Raw genomic sequence first — 9,772 nt, 5'->3', positions numbered from 1 at the left:
GCGGAGGCCACCCGAGCATAGAAATAGCAAGAAAGAAAAAAAAACAAAAAAAAACCACACGTAAAATCTAAAAAAACGCAAACGGACAACGAAAAAGGGGGGTGCAACACGAGGACTTCCCAGGGGGTCACCCATCCTAGTACTACTCTCGCCCAAGCACGCTAAACTGCGGAGTTCTGATGGGATCCGGTGCATTAGTGCTGGTATGATCGCACCCAAAATACTATCCATGCTTATTGCTTGTATGTCTTAAAAGACGCAGAAACTCCTTTGTTTTCGTACGCGAGGCGTGGGACCCACGTGACCGATCAGCTCCGTTCCAAAAATACGAAGACCATCAACCATGAAGCGGAGGCCACCCGAGCATAGAAATAGCAAGAAAGAAAAAAAAACAAAAAAAAAACCGCACGTAAAATCTAAAAAAACGCAAACGGACAACGAAAAAGGGGGGTGCAACACGAGGACTTCCCATGGGGTCACCCATCCTAGTACTACTCTCGCCCAAGCACGCTTAACTGCGGAGTTCTGATGGGATCCGGTGCATTAGTGCTGGTATGAACACATCCGAAATACTGTCCATGCTTAGTGCTTGTATGTCTTAAAAGACACAGAACCTCCTTTGTTTTCGTACGCGAGGCGTGGGACCCACGTGACCGATCGGCTCCGTTCCAAAAATACGAAGACCATGAACCATGAAGCGGAGGCCGCCCGAGCATAGAAATAGCAAGAAAAAAAAAACAAAAAAAAAACGCACGTAAAATCTAAAAAAACGCAAACGGACAACGAAAAAGGGGGGGTGCAACACGAGGACTTCCCAGGGGGTCACCCATCCTAGTACTACTCTCGCCCAAGCACGCTTAACTGCGGAGTTCTGATGGGATCCGGTGCATTAGTGCTGGTATGATCGCACCCGAAATACTATCCATGCTTATTGCTTGTATGTCTTAAAAGACGCAGAACCTCCTTTGTTTTTGTACGCGAGGCGTGGGACCCACGTGACCGATCGGCTCCGTTCCAAAAATACGAAGACCATGAACCATGAAGCGGAGGCCACCCGAGCATAGAAATAGCAAGAAAGAAAAAAAAACAAAAAAAAACCGCACGTAAAATCTAAAAAAACGCAAACGGACAACGAAAAAGGGGGGTGCAACACGAGGACTTCCCAGGGGGTCACCCATCCTAGTACTACTCTCGCCCAAGCACGCTTAACTGCGGAGTTCTGATGGGATCCGATGCATTAGTGCTGGTATGATCGCACCCGAAATACTATCCATGCTTATTGCTTGTATGTCTTAAAAGACGCAGAACCTCCTTTGTTTTCGTACGCGAGACGTGGGACCCACGTGACCGATCGGCTCCGTTCCAAAAATACGAAGACCATGAACCATGAAACGGAGGCCACCCGAGCGTAGAAATAGCAAGAAAGAAAAAAAAAACAAAAAAAAAACCGCACGTAAAATCTAAAAAAACGCAAACGGACAACGAAAAAGGGGGGTGCAACACGAGGACTTCCCAGGGGGTCACCCATCCTAGTACTACTCTCGCCCAAGCACGCTTAACTGCGGAGTTCTGATGGGATCCGGTGCATTAGTGCTGGTATGATCACACCCGAAATACTATCCATGCTTATTGCTTGTATGTCTTAAAAGACGCAGAACCTCCTTTGTTTTCGTACGCGAGGCGTGGGACCCACGTGACCGATCGGCTCCGTTCCAAAAATACGAAGACCATGAACCATGAAACGGAGGCCACCCGAGCATAGAAATAGCAAGAAAGAAAAAAAAAACAAAAAAAAACCGCACGTAAAATCTAAAAAAGCGCAAACGGACAACGAAAAAGGGGGGTGCAACACGAGGACTTCCCAGGGGGTCACCCATCCTAATAGTACTCTCGCCCAAGCACGCTTAACTGCGGAGTTCTGATGGGATCCGGTGCATTAGTGCTGGTATGATCGCACCCAAAATACTATCCATGCTTATTGCTTGTATGTCTTAAAAGACGCAGAAACTCCTTTGTTTTCGTACGCGAGGCGTGGGACCCACGTGACCGATCAGCTCCGTTCCAAAAATACGAAGACCATCAACCATGAAGCGGAGGCCACCCGAGCATAGAAATAGCAAGAAAGAAAAAAAAACAAAAAAAAACCACACGTAAAATCTAAAAAAACGCAAACGGACAACGAAAAAGGGGGGTGCAACACGAGGACTTCCCAGGGGGTCACCCATCCTAGTACTACTCTCGCCCAAGCACGCTAAACTGCGGAGTTCTGATGGGATCCGGTGCATTAGTGCTGGTATGATCGCACCCAAAATACTATCCATGCTTATTGCTTGTATGTCTTAAAAGACGCAGAAACTCCTTTGTTTTCGTACGCGAGGCGTGGGACCCACGTGACCGATCAGCTCCGTTCCAAAAATACGAAGACCATCAACCATGAAGCGGAGGCCACCCGAGCATAGAAATAGCAAGAAAGAAAAAAAAACAAAAAAAAAACCGCACGTAAAATCTAAAAAAACGCAAACGGACAACGAAAAAGGGGGGTGCAACACGAGGACTTCCCATGGGGTCACCCATCCTAGTACTACTCTCGCCCAAGCACGCTTAACTGCGGAGTTCTGATGGGATCCGGTGCATTAGTGCTGGTATGAACACATCCGAAATACTGTCCATGCTTAGTGCTTGTATGTCTTAAAAGACACAGAACCTCCTTTGTTTTCGTACGCGAGGCGTGGGACCCACGTGACCGATCGGCTCCGTTCCAAAAATACGAAGACCATGAACCATGAAGCGGAGGCCGCCCGAGCATAGAAATAGCAAGAAAAAAAAAACAAAAAAAAAACCGCACGTAAAATCTAAAAAAACGCAAACGGACAACGAAAAAGGGGGGGTGCAACACGAGGACTTCCCAGGGGGTCACCCATCCTAGTACTACTCTCGCCCAAGCACGCTTAACTGCGGAGTTCTGATGGGATCCGGTGCATTAGTGCTGGTATGATCGCACCCGAAATACTATCCATGCTTATTGCTTGTATGTCTTAAAAGACGCAGAACCTCCTTTGTTTTCGTACGCGAGGCGTGGGACCCACGTGACCGATCGGCTCCGTTCCAAAAATACGAAGACCATGAACCATGAAGCGGAGGCCACCCGAGCATAGAAATAGCAAGAAAGAAAAAAAAAAAAAAAAACCGCACGTAAAATCTAAAAAAACGCAAACGGACAACGAAAAAGGGGGATGCAACACGAGGACTTCCCAGGGGGTCACCCATCCTAGTACTACTCTCGCCCAAGCACGCTTAACTGCGGAGTTCTGATGGGATCCGGTGCATTAGTGCTGGTATGATCGCACCCGAAATACTATCCATGCTTATTGCTTGTATGTCTTAAAAGACGCAGAACCTCCTTTGTTTTCGTACGCGAGGCGTGGGACCCACGTGACCGATCGGCTCCGTTCCAAAAATACGAAGACCATGAACCATGAAACGGAGGCCACCCGAGCATAGAAATAGCAAGAAAGAAAAAAAACAAAAAAAAAACCGCACGTAAAATCTAAAAAAACGCAAACGGACAACGAAAAAAGGGGGTGCAACACGAGGACTTCCCAGGGGGTCACCCATCCTAGTACTACTCTCGCCCAAGCACGCTTAACTGCGAAGTTCTGATGGGATCCGGTGTATTAGTGCTGGTATGATCGCACCCGAAATACTATCCATGCTTATTGCTTGTATGTCTTAAAAGACGCAGAACCTCCTTTGTTTTCGTACGCGAGGCGTGGAACCCACGTGACCGATCGGCTCCGTTCCAAAAATACGAAAACCATCAACCATGAAGCGGAGGCCACCCGAGCATAGAAATAGCAAGAAAGAAAAAAAAACAAAAAAAAACCGCACGTAAAATCTAAAAAAACGCAAACAGACAACGAAAAAGGGGGGTGCAACACGAGGACTTCCCAGGGGGTCACCCATCCTAGTACTACTCTCGCCCAAGCACGCTTAACTGCGGAGTTCTGATGGGTTCCGGTGCATTAGTGCTGGTATGATCGCACCCGAAATACTATCCATGCTTATTGCTTGTATGTCTTAAAAGACGCAGAACCTCCTTTGTTTTCGTACGCGAGGCGTGGGACCTACGTGACCGATCGGTTCCGTTCCAAAAATACGAAGACCATGAACCATGAAACGGAGGGCACCCGAGCATAGAAATAGCAAGAAAGAAAAAAAAACAAAAAAAAAACCGCACGTAAAATCTCAAAAAAACGCAAACGGACAACGAAAAAGGGGGGTGCAACACGAGGACTTCCCAGGGGGTCACCCATCCTAGTACTACTCTCGCCCAAGCATGCTTAACTGCGGAGTTCTGATGTGATCCGGTGCATTAGTGCTGGTATGATCGCACCCGAAATACTATCCATGCTTATTGCTTGTATGTCTTAAAAGACGGAGAACCTCCTTTGTTTTCGTACGCGAGGCGTGGGACCCACGTGACCGATCGGCTCCGTTCCAAAAATACGAATACCATGAACCATGAAACGGAGGCCACCCGAGCATAGAAATAGCAAGAAAGAAAAAAAAAACAAAAAAAAAAACCGTACGTAAAATCTAAAAAAACGCAAACGGACAACGAAAAAGGGGGGTGCAACACGAGGACTTCCCAGGGGGTCACCCATCCTAGTACTACTCTCGCCCAAGCACGCTTAACTGCGGAGTTCTGATGGGATCCGGTGCATTAGTGCTGGTATGATCGCACCCGAAATACTATCCATGCTTATTGCTTGTATTTCTTAAAAGACGCAGAACCTCCTTTGTTTTCGTACGCGAGGCGTGGGACCCACGTGACCGATCGGCTCCGTTCCAAAAATACGAAGACCATGAACCATGAAACGGAGGCCACCCGAGCATAGAAATAGCAAGAAAGAAAAAAAAACAAAAAAAAACCGCACGTAAAATCTAAAAAAACGCAAACGGACAACGAAAAAGGGGGGTGCAACACGAGGACTTCCCAGAGGGTCACCCATCCTAGTACTACTCTCGCCCAAGCACGCTTAACTGCGGAGTTCTGATGGGATTCGGTGCATTAGTGCTGGTATGATCGCACCCAAAATACTATCCATGCTTATTGCTTGTATGTCTTAAAAGACGCAGAAACTCCTTTGTTTTCGTACGCGAGGCGTGGGACCCACGTGACCGATCAGCTCCGTTCCAAAAATACGAAGACCATCAACCATGAAGCGGAGGCCACCCGAGCATAGAAATAGCAAGAAAGAAAAAAAAAAACAAAAAAAAACCGCACGTAAAATCTAAAAAAACGCAAACGGACAACGAAAAAGGGGGTGCAACACGAGGACTTCCCAGGGGGTCACCCATCCTAGTACTACTCTCGCCCAAGCACGCTTAACTGCGGAGTTCTGATGGGATCCGGTGCATTAGTGCTGGTATGATCGCACCCGAAATACTATCCATGCTTATTGCTTGTATGTCTTAAAAGACGGAGAACCTCCTTTGTTTTCGTACGCGAGGCGTGGGACCCACGTGACCGATCGGCTCCGTTCCAAAAATACGAAAACCATCAACCATGAAGCGGAGGCCACCCGAGCATAGAAATAGCAAGAAAGAAAAAAAAACAAAAAAAAACCGCACGTAAAATCTAAAAAAACGCAAACGGACAACGAAAAAGGGGGGTGCAACACGAGGACTTCCCAGGGGGTCACCCATCCTAGTACTACTCTCGCCCAAGTACGCTTAACTGCGGAGTTCTGATAGGATCCGGTGCATTAGTGCTGGTATGATCGCACCCGAAATACTATCCATGCTTATTGCTTATATGTCTTAAAAGACGCAGAACCTCCTTTGTTTTCGTACGCGAGGCGTGGGACCCACGTGACCGATCGGCTCCGTTCCAAAAATACGAAGACCATGAACCATGAAACGGAGGCCACCCGAGCATAGAAATAGCAAGAAAGAAAAAAAAACAAAAAAAAAACCGCACGTAAAATCTAAAAAAACGCAAACGGACAACGAAAAAGGGGGGTGCAACACGAGGACTTCCCAGGGGGTCACCCATCCTAGTACTACTCTCGCCCAAGCACGCTTAACTGCGGAGTTCTGATGGGATTCGGTGCATTAGTGCTGGTATGATCGCACCCAAAATACTATCCATGCTTATTGCTTGTATGTCTTAAAAGACGCAGAAACTCCTTTGTTTTCGTACGCGAGGCGTGGGACCCACGTGACCGATCAGCTCCGTTCCAAAAATACGAAGACTATCAACCATGAAGCGGAGGCCACCCGAGCATAGAAATAGCAAGAAAGAAAAAAAAACAAAAAAAAACCGCACGTAAAATCTAAAAAAACGCAAACGGACAACGAAAAAAGGGGGTGCAACACGAGGACTTCCCAGGGGGTCACCCATCCTAGTACTACTCTCGCCCAAGCACGCTTAACTGCGAAGTTCTGATGGGATCCGGTGCATTAGTGCTGGTATGATCGCACCCGAAATACTATCAATGCTTATTGCTTGTATGTCTTAAAAGACGCAGAACCTCCTTTGTTTTCGTACGCGAGGCGTGGAACCCACGTGACCGATCGGCTCCGTTCCAAAAATACGAAAACCATCAACCATGAAGCGGAGGCCACCCGAGCATAGAAATAGCAAGAAAGAAAAAAAACAAAAAAAAAACCGCACGTAAAATCTAAAAAAACGCAAACAGACAACGAAAAAGAGGGGTGCAACACGAGGACTTCCCAGGGGGTCACCCATCCTAGTAGTACTATCGCCCAAGCACGCTTAACTGCGGAGTTCTGATGGGATCCGGTGCATTAGTGCTGGTATGATCGCACCCGAAATACTATCCATGCTTATTGCTTGTATGTCTTAAAAGACGCAGAACCTCCTTTGTTTTCGTACGCGAGGCGTGGGACCCACGTGACCGATCGGCTCCGTTCCAAAAATACGAAAACCATGAACCATGAAACGGAGGCCACCCGAGCATAGAAATAGCAAGAAAGAAAAAAAAAACAAAAAAAAACCGCACGTAAAATCTAAAAAAACGCAAACGGACAACGAAAAAGGGGGGTGCAACACGAGGACTTCCCAGGGGGTCACCCATCCTAGTACTACTCTCGCCCAAGCACGCTTAACTGCGGAGTTCTGATGGGATCCGGTGCATTAGTGCTGGTATGATCGCACCCAAAATACTATCCATGCTTATTGCTTGTATGTTTTAAAAGACGCAGAAACTCCTTTGTTTTCGTACGCGAGGCGTGGGACCCACGTGACCGATCAGCTCCGTTCCAAAAATACGAAGACCATCAACCATGAAGCGGAGGCCACCCGAGCATAGAAATAGCAAGAAAGAAAAAAAAACAAAAAAAACCACACGTAAAATCTAAAAAAACGCAAACGGACAACGAAAAAGGGGGGTGCAACACGAGGACTTCCCAGGGGGTCACCCATCCTAGTACTACTCTCGCCCAAGCACGCTAAACTGCGGAGTTCTGATGGGATCCGGTGCATTAGTGCTGGTATGATCGCACCCAAAATACTATCCATGCTTATTGCTTGTATGTCTTAAAAGACGCAGAAACTCCTTTGTTTTCGTACGCGAGGCGTGGGACCCACGTGACCGATCAGCTCCGTTCCAAAAATACGAAGACCATCAACCATGAAGCGGAGGCCACCCGAGCATAGAAATAGCAAGAAAGAAAAAAAAACAAAAAAAAAACCGCACGTAAAATCTAAAAAAACGCAAACGGACAACGAAAAAGGGGGGTGCAACACGAGGACTTCCCATGGGGTCACCCATCCTAGTACTACTCTCGCCCAAGCACGCTTAACTGCGGAGTTCTGATGGGATCCGGTGCATTAGTGCTGGTATGAACACATCCGAAATACTGTCCATGCTTAGTGCTTGTATGTCTTAAAAGACACAGAACCTCCTTTGTTTTCGTACGCGAGGCGTGGGACCCACGTGACCGATCGGCTCCGTTCCAAAAATACGAAGACCATGAACCATGAAGCGGAGGCCGCCCGAGCATAGAAATAGCAAGAAAAAAAAAACAAAAAAAAAACCGCACGTAAAATCTAAAAAAACGCAAACGGACAACGAAAAAGGGGGGGTGCAACACGAGGACTTCCCAGGGGGTCACCCATCCTAGTACTACTCTCGCCCAAGCACGCTTAACTGCGGAGTTCTGATGGGATCCGGTGCATTAGTGCTGGTATGATCGCACCCGAAATACTATCCATGCTTATTGCTTGTATGTCTTAAAAGACGCAGAACCTCCTTTGTTTTCGTACGCGAGGCGTGGGACCCACGTGACCGATCGGCTCCGTTCCAAAAATACGAAGACCATGAACCATGAAGCGGAGGCCACCCGAGCATAGAAATAGCAAGAAAGAAAAAAAAACAAAAAAAAACCGCACGTAAAATCTAAAAAAACGCAAACGGACAACGAAAAAGGGGGGTGCAACACGAGGACTTCCCAGGGGGTCACCCATCCTAGTACTACTCTCGCCCAAGCACGCTTAACTGCGGAGTTCTGATGGGATCCGGTGCATTAGTGCTGGTATGATCGCACCCGAAATACTATCCATGCTTATTGCTTGTATGTCTTAAAAGACGCAGAACCTCCTTTGTTTTCGTACGCGAGGCGTGGGACCCACGTGACCGATCGGCTCCGTTCCAAAAATACGAAGACCATGAACCATGAAACGGAGGCCACCCGAGCATAGAAATAGCAAGAAAGAAAAAAAACAAAAAAAAAACCGCACGTAAAATCTAAAAAAACGCAAACGGACAACGAAAAAAGGGGGTGCAACACGAGGACTTCCCAGGGGGTCACCCATCCTAGTACTACTCTCGCCCAAGCACGCTTAACTGCGGAGTTCTGATGGGATTCGGTGCATTAGTGCTGGTATGATCGCACCCAAAATACTATCCATGCTTATTGCTTGTATGTCTTAAAAGACGCAGAAACTCCTTTGTTTTCGTACGCGAGGCGTGGGACCCACGTGACCGATCAGCTCCGTTCCAAAAATACGAAGACCATCAACCATGAAGCGGAGGCCACCCGAGCATAGAAATAGCAAGAAAGAAAAAAAAACAAAAAAAAACCGCACGTAAAATCTAAAAAAACGCAAACGGACAACGAAAAAAGGGGGTGCAACACGAGGACTTCCCAGGGGGTCACCCATCCTAGTACTACTCTCGCCCAAGCACGCTTAACTGCGAAGTTCTGATGGGATCCGGTGCATTAGTGCTGGTATGATCGCACCCGAAATACTATCAATGCTTATTGCTTGTATGTCTTAAAAGACGCAGAACCTCCTTTGTTTTCGTACGCGAGGCGTGGAACCCACGTGACCGATCGGCTCCGTTCCAAAAATACGAAAACCATCAACCATGAAGCGGAGGCCACCCGAGCATAGAAATAGCAAGAAAGAAAAAAAACAAAAAAAAACCGCACGTAAAATCTAAAAAAACGCAAACAGACAACGAAAAAGGGGGGTGCAACACGAGGACTTCCCAGGGGGTCACCCATCCTAGTAGTACTATCGCCCAAGCACGCTTAACTGCGGAGTTCTGATGGGATCCGGTGCATTAGTGCTGGTATGATCGCACCCGAAATACTATCCATGCTTATTGCTTGTATGTCTTAAAAGACGCAGAACCTCCTTTGTTTTCGTACGCGAGGCGTGGGACCCACGTGACCGATCGGCTCCGTTCCAAAAATACGAAAACCATCAACCATGAAGCGGAGGCCACCCGAGCATAGA

At 47.4% G+C, this 9,772-nt stretch overlaps 28 non-coding genes across 28 annotated transcripts; all 28 read right to left on the bottom strand.

The window, feature by feature from the left end:
• Positions 1-98: 98 nt before the first annotated feature.
• LOC145143590 (5S ribosomal RNA) lies at positions 99-217 on the bottom strand. The gene has a single exon (XR_013724620.1). It is a non-coding gene; the product is annotated as a 5S ribosomal RNA (ribosomal RNA).
• Positions 218-447: 230 nt separating this feature from the next.
• Positions 448-566, bottom strand: LOC145146322 (5S ribosomal RNA). Its single transcript, XR_013727272.1, has one exon. It is a non-coding gene; the product is annotated as a 5S ribosomal RNA (ribosomal RNA).
• Positions 567-793: 227 nt separating this feature from the next.
• On the bottom strand, positions 794-912 carry LOC145147366 (5S ribosomal RNA). Its single transcript, XR_013728273.1, has one exon. It is a non-coding gene; the product is annotated as a 5S ribosomal RNA (ribosomal RNA).
• Positions 913-1,141: 229 nt separating this feature from the next.
• On the bottom strand, positions 1,142-1,260 carry LOC145155925 (5S ribosomal RNA). The gene has a single exon (XR_013736353.1). It is a non-coding gene; the product is annotated as a 5S ribosomal RNA (ribosomal RNA).
• Positions 1,261-1,491: 231 nt separating this feature from the next.
• On the bottom strand, positions 1,492-1,610 carry LOC145153981 (5S ribosomal RNA). The gene has a single exon (XR_013734469.1). It is a non-coding gene; the product is annotated as a 5S ribosomal RNA (ribosomal RNA).
• Positions 1,611-1,840: 230 nt separating this feature from the next.
• LOC145146273 (5S ribosomal RNA) lies at positions 1,841-1,959 on the bottom strand. The gene has a single exon (XR_013727225.1). It is a non-coding gene; the product is annotated as a 5S ribosomal RNA (ribosomal RNA).
• Positions 1,960-2,188: 229 nt separating this feature from the next.
• LOC145143589 (5S ribosomal RNA) lies at positions 2,189-2,307 on the bottom strand. Its single transcript, XR_013724619.1, has one exon. It is a non-coding gene; the product is annotated as a 5S ribosomal RNA (ribosomal RNA).
• Positions 2,308-2,537: 230 nt separating this feature from the next.
• LOC145146321 (5S ribosomal RNA) lies at positions 2,538-2,656 on the bottom strand. The gene has a single exon (XR_013727271.1). It is a non-coding gene; the product is annotated as a 5S ribosomal RNA (ribosomal RNA).
• A 228-nt stretch (positions 2,657-2,884) lies between these two features.
• LOC145147355 (5S ribosomal RNA) lies at positions 2,885-3,003 on the bottom strand. Its single transcript, XR_013728262.1, has one exon. It is a non-coding gene; the product is annotated as a 5S ribosomal RNA (ribosomal RNA).
• Positions 3,004-3,230: 227 nt separating this feature from the next.
• LOC145153922 (5S ribosomal RNA) lies at positions 3,231-3,349 on the bottom strand. The gene has a single exon (XR_013734412.1). It is a non-coding gene; the product is annotated as a 5S ribosomal RNA (ribosomal RNA).
• Positions 3,350-3,578: 229 nt separating this feature from the next.
• On the bottom strand, positions 3,579-3,697 carry LOC145135133 (5S ribosomal RNA). Its single transcript, XR_013719616.1, has one exon. It is a non-coding gene; the product is annotated as a 5S ribosomal RNA (ribosomal RNA).
• A 229-nt stretch (positions 3,698-3,926) lies between these two features.
• LOC145155534 (5S ribosomal RNA) lies at positions 3,927-4,045 on the bottom strand. Its single transcript, XR_013735969.1, has one exon. It is a non-coding gene; the product is annotated as a 5S ribosomal RNA (ribosomal RNA).
• Positions 4,046-4,276: 231 nt separating this feature from the next.
• Positions 4,277-4,395, bottom strand: LOC145145596 (5S ribosomal RNA). The gene has a single exon (XR_013726561.1). It is a non-coding gene; the product is annotated as a 5S ribosomal RNA (ribosomal RNA).
• Positions 4,396-4,627: 232 nt separating this feature from the next.
• On the bottom strand, positions 4,628-4,746 carry LOC145147342 (5S ribosomal RNA). Its single transcript, XR_013728250.1, has one exon. It is a non-coding gene; the product is annotated as a 5S ribosomal RNA (ribosomal RNA).
• A 229-nt stretch (positions 4,747-4,975) lies between these two features.
• Positions 4,976-5,094, bottom strand: LOC145145365 (5S ribosomal RNA). The gene has a single exon (XR_013726341.1). It is a non-coding gene; the product is annotated as a 5S ribosomal RNA (ribosomal RNA).
• Positions 5,095-5,324: 230 nt separating this feature from the next.
• On the bottom strand, positions 5,325-5,443 carry LOC145147331 (5S ribosomal RNA). The gene has a single exon (XR_013728237.1). It is a non-coding gene; the product is annotated as a 5S ribosomal RNA (ribosomal RNA).
• A 229-nt stretch (positions 5,444-5,672) lies between these two features.
• Positions 5,673-5,791, bottom strand: LOC145146523 (5S ribosomal RNA). The gene has a single exon (XR_013727463.1). It is a non-coding gene; the product is annotated as a 5S ribosomal RNA (ribosomal RNA).
• A 230-nt stretch (positions 5,792-6,021) lies between these two features.
• On the bottom strand, positions 6,022-6,140 carry LOC145143967 (5S ribosomal RNA). Its single transcript, XR_013724992.1, has one exon. It is a non-coding gene; the product is annotated as a 5S ribosomal RNA (ribosomal RNA).
• Positions 6,141-6,369: 229 nt separating this feature from the next.
• On the bottom strand, positions 6,370-6,488 carry LOC145156042 (5S ribosomal RNA). The gene has a single exon (XR_013736467.1). It is a non-coding gene; the product is annotated as a 5S ribosomal RNA (ribosomal RNA).
• A 229-nt stretch (positions 6,489-6,717) lies between these two features.
• LOC145147930 (5S ribosomal RNA) lies at positions 6,718-6,836 on the bottom strand. Its single transcript, XR_013728830.1, has one exon. It is a non-coding gene; the product is annotated as a 5S ribosomal RNA (ribosomal RNA).
• A 230-nt stretch (positions 6,837-7,066) lies between these two features.
• Positions 7,067-7,185, bottom strand: LOC145147319 (5S ribosomal RNA). Its single transcript, XR_013728226.1, has one exon. It is a non-coding gene; the product is annotated as a 5S ribosomal RNA (ribosomal RNA).
• Positions 7,186-7,413: 228 nt separating this feature from the next.
• Positions 7,414-7,532, bottom strand: LOC145143588 (5S ribosomal RNA). The gene has a single exon (XR_013724618.1). It is a non-coding gene; the product is annotated as a 5S ribosomal RNA (ribosomal RNA).
• A 230-nt stretch (positions 7,533-7,762) lies between these two features.
• Positions 7,763-7,881, bottom strand: LOC145146320 (5S ribosomal RNA). Its single transcript, XR_013727270.1, has one exon. It is a non-coding gene; the product is annotated as a 5S ribosomal RNA (ribosomal RNA).
• A 228-nt stretch (positions 7,882-8,109) lies between these two features.
• Positions 8,110-8,228, bottom strand: LOC145147307 (5S ribosomal RNA). The gene has a single exon (XR_013728215.1). It is a non-coding gene; the product is annotated as a 5S ribosomal RNA (ribosomal RNA).
• Positions 8,229-8,457: 229 nt separating this feature from the next.
• LOC145147294 (5S ribosomal RNA) lies at positions 8,458-8,576 on the bottom strand. The gene has a single exon (XR_013728203.1). It is a non-coding gene; the product is annotated as a 5S ribosomal RNA (ribosomal RNA).
• Positions 8,577-8,805: 229 nt separating this feature from the next.
• On the bottom strand, positions 8,806-8,924 carry LOC145143966 (5S ribosomal RNA). Its single transcript, XR_013724991.1, has one exon. It is a non-coding gene; the product is annotated as a 5S ribosomal RNA (ribosomal RNA).
• Positions 8,925-9,153: 229 nt separating this feature from the next.
• LOC145156041 (5S ribosomal RNA) lies at positions 9,154-9,272 on the bottom strand. The gene has a single exon (XR_013736466.1). It is a non-coding gene; the product is annotated as a 5S ribosomal RNA (ribosomal RNA).
• A 228-nt stretch (positions 9,273-9,500) lies between these two features.
• Positions 9,501-9,619, bottom strand: LOC145147929 (5S ribosomal RNA). The gene has a single exon (XR_013728829.1). It is a non-coding gene; the product is annotated as a 5S ribosomal RNA (ribosomal RNA).
• Between the last annotated feature and the right edge of the window lie 153 nt (positions 9,620-9,772).

This window comes from Lactuca virosa, chromosome 1 (assembly GCF_052849685.1).
Source record: "Lactuca virosa cultivar CGN04683 chromosome 1, Lactuca_virosa_CGN04683_v6, whole genome shotgun sequence".
NCBI classification, from domain to species: Eukaryota; Viridiplantae; Streptophyta; class Magnoliopsida; order Asterales; family Asteraceae; genus Lactuca; species Lactuca virosa.
The sequence above is the reverse complement of the archived record's forward strand: the minus strand, read 5'-3'. Positions and strand labels throughout refer to the sequence as shown.